The sequence below is a fragment of the Petaurus breviceps genome, unplaced genomic scaffold, assembly GCF_028583685.1.
Source record: "Petaurus breviceps papuanus isolate PSGF00001 unplaced genomic scaffold, PetGlider_PUasm1.0 140, whole genome shotgun sequence".
NCBI lineage: Eukaryota > Metazoa > Chordata > Mammalia > Diprotodontia > Petauridae > Petaurus > Petaurus breviceps.
This window is the reverse complement of record NW_027185698.1, coordinates 39,735,701-39,739,487: the sequence shown is the minus strand read 5'-3', so window position 1 is coordinate 39,739,487 and position 3,787 is coordinate 39,735,701.

Below are 3,787 nucleotides of genomic sequence, written 5' to 3'. Positions count from 1 at the left end.
AGAGACAGAGACAGAGAGACAGAGAGAGAGACAGAGAGAGAGACAGAGACAGAGGCAGAGAGAGACAGAGAGAGAGAGAGATACAGATACAGAGACAGAGACAGAGAGACAGAGAGAGAGACAGAGAGAGACAGAGAGAGACAGAGACAGAGACAGAGAGAAAGACAGAGAGAGACAGAAAGAGAGACAGAGAGAGACAGAGAGATACAGATACAGAGACAGAGAGAGACAGAGAGAGAGAGAGGAGAGAGACAGAGAGAAACAGAGAGACAGAGAGATAGAGACAGAGACAGACAGAGACAGACAGGGAGAGACAGAGAGAGAGTTGGACTCTGCGATATCTAAGGTCTCTCCTGGGGATCCAAGTCTACAAGTTGAAAAGGAACGTGGCTAAGTGAATTGTGTTGATTTCAAACAGTTGGCCAGCTAAAACCAGAGGACAGTTATGAGAATAAAGAAGCACAATGTGAATTGGCATTTTCCTAATCAGATCTCTGCTCCTCCACTCCCTCACCTGCCTGTCATTTTCTTCCTTCTGTTTGATTCTGCCCCTTACCAAAGAGCACAGGCCTGGGGAATTGGTTCAGTTCTAAAGTTAGGATGGTCCCTAAAGTTTCTCTCAACTTTAATGCTTTTTATTTTAATATTCTTTCTTAGTCATTTGAAACTAGGTGGTATAGTGTATAGAGTATTAAATTTGGAACCAAGAAGGCCTGAGTTTGAATCCAGCTTCATATACTTACTAGCTGTGTGACATTGGACAAGTTACTTAAGGGGCTATTTGCCTCAATTTCCTCATCTGCAAAATGGGAATAATGGTACCTACTTTCTTACGGTGGTTGTGAAAATAAAATGAGATAACAAGAACTCTTTCCAACACCTTAGTATGCATGTAAATACTAGCTAATATCCCTTGAATCCTATCCTTTTCATTCCCACTGTAAGTTTCCTCTCCCAGTCCCTTATTATTCTTCATTTGAACACCCCCAATGAGCCCCCCTGCCTCTAGGGTCTTGTTCCCTGCAGGATATTTTATACCCGCTTCCAGATTAGTCTTCATGGTGCACAATTCTGAGTGTACATACTTACTTTTTATTTTTTTAATTTAAATATACTTATTTTAATTTATGGAATAAAACAAGCATTTCCATAACATACTACAATATGATTACACATGAAAGCATAAATCTACTACGTAAAATTGGCTGTTTCTTTTAAATATACAACAAAGTTATCATGTAAATTTCCTGCCCTGTCTTTTCCCCTTTTTTTCTCCTCCCACACCTCAGAGATGGCTAGCATTAGACACAAATAGGTATATATGTAAACTTATTCTATACATACTTCTATTTATCAGTTCTTTCTCTAAAGTCAGCATCTTTCTTTATATATTCTTTATAGTTAATTTGGGTATTTATAATCATAAAATTGACTTATTCAAAGTCTTTTTTAAAACAATATTGCTGTTACTGTATATTATATTTAATAAAGGACCATGAAAACATAGATTAAAAACTAATTGGAGAGTAAACAATCTAATCTTAAAGAATAAGTGGGTTAAAGTACACCATACTTATGTTCAAAATGCTTCCATGGCTTCCTATTCCCCACTGGTTCCAAACCAGACTTCTTACCTGCCTTTCAAGGACCTTTCCAACCTCATTTCATATGAATATCTTCATATACTCTACAATCCAATTAAGCTGGACCATTTGACCTCCCCCTCCCCCACCCTGATATGGCTTGCCTTTATACCCTCTTTATTTTAGCCTTTGCTCACACCATTACAATTGGCTAGAATGACTACCTCCTCCCCCTTCATTCTTAAGAGTCTTCCTCAAAAGGCATCTCCACCTGGAAGCCTACTTTGGTCCCTCCATTCATGAATGATCTTTCCTTTCTCTGACATTACTTAAAACTTGTCATCTGCCTTCTGCTTTATGTCACATTCTCTTATGCACTGTAGTTATTTTATTATATATAATATTTGTATGTGTTTTGTATCCCTTCTGCTACATCTTGGAGCCATATGAGGATAGGAATCACACCTTAAGTATTGCTAAACATAGTTTCCACATGTTGTTGTTGTTCAGTTGTTATCAGTTGTGTCTGACTTGATGACACTATTTGGGATTTTCTTGGCAAAGATACTAGAGTAGTTTGCCATTTCCTTCTCCAGGTTAATTTGCAGATGAGAAAACCGAGGGAAACAGGATTAAGTAATTTGCCCAGGATGACACAGCTAGTCAATGTCTGAGGGCAGAGTGGAACTCATGAAGACCAGTTTTACTGATTCCAAGCCTGGTCCTCTATCCCCTGCATCACTTAGCTGCCCATATAATAGGTGCCAAATGAATAATTGAATGAATTTTCTCTTCTAAATTCCCTTTTATCTCAAATATTCTGAATTGAAAGGTTTCTTTCTGTTCTGAATTTTATTTTTCTATGTTCATCTCTAGCTCTGATATTCTAACCTCAATATTTTAAGGTTCTTTTCAACTCCAATATTCTTTGTTTTCTAAGATGTCTCTGGATCTTTGGGGAAACCTCAAAGAATTTTACACATGATCCTCTTATCTCTTCCACCACTCCAGTCCTCTGAAATGGGCTTCTTATCTACAATAGACTATAGTCTCTGCTAGAAAACTTCCAGTGACAGGAAACTCATCTTCTTCTGAGGCACATAGCTGATTTCACAACTCTGTTAACACTTGGCTGAATCAGCCTCACTGTCATTGCTATTCATTGTTTCTAAATATGCTACCTGGGGTCTTGCAGAGTAAGTCCAAGAATCCCCCTTGGAGATTATAACTCTTTAAATATTGGAAGATGGTAATTATATTCACCCTTAGAATTACTCTAGGTTAATATTATATCATGTTATATTATATCATAAATCATATTGCATCATATCAAGTCACATTATATTGTTATATATAATACATATCACACACCATTATAGTTCAGTATAATATATCACATATTTTAATTTATTATCATATATCATATCTTTATAGAGACATATACATATGCATATCCTGCTCTCTCTCATTCCTCCTCATGCTTATCTGATGACTCCTTCCCAAATCCTTTGATGGATTATCATCCTTATCATACCCCCTAACTGTAGGGATATCTCAAGGTTCTGTCCTGGGAAGTTTTCCCTTTTCTTTTTATGCCCACTCACTCGGTGACCTCACTAGTAATCATGGGTCCCATTGCCATCATTATATAAATGATTCTCAGATCTATATGTCCAGCCCTAGACTCTCTCCCGTGATTCAATTTTGAGAACTGCCTCTTGGGCACAGTGCATGTCCCATAGATGACATCTCAAATTCAACACATCTAAGACCCAATTCACTATCCTTCTCCACAAACATCCCTCTTATGAATTTCGCTATTGCTACTGAGGGCCTCATCATTCTTCCAGTAAGTCACTCAGATTTTTAACTTCATTCTTGTGCTGGTCTCCCTTGCTCAATATATCCAATCAATTGCCACATTTGCCATTTTTATCTCTACAACATTTTTTGCACATGCCCTCTCCTCTTTCCTAATGTGACTGCCACTCTAGTTCTCATCACCTCTCACTTGGACTATTACAATGGATTCCAATTTAGTCTCTTTACTCCAAGCCTCTCTCCATGTTAGTGCATCTTCCACATGGTGATAATTGATTTTCCTAGACCAAAGTTGGATCATATCACTCCACCCACAAAGAAAGAAAGAAAGAGAAAGAAGGAAGGAAGGAAGGAAGGAAGGAAGGAAGGAAGGAAGGAAGGAA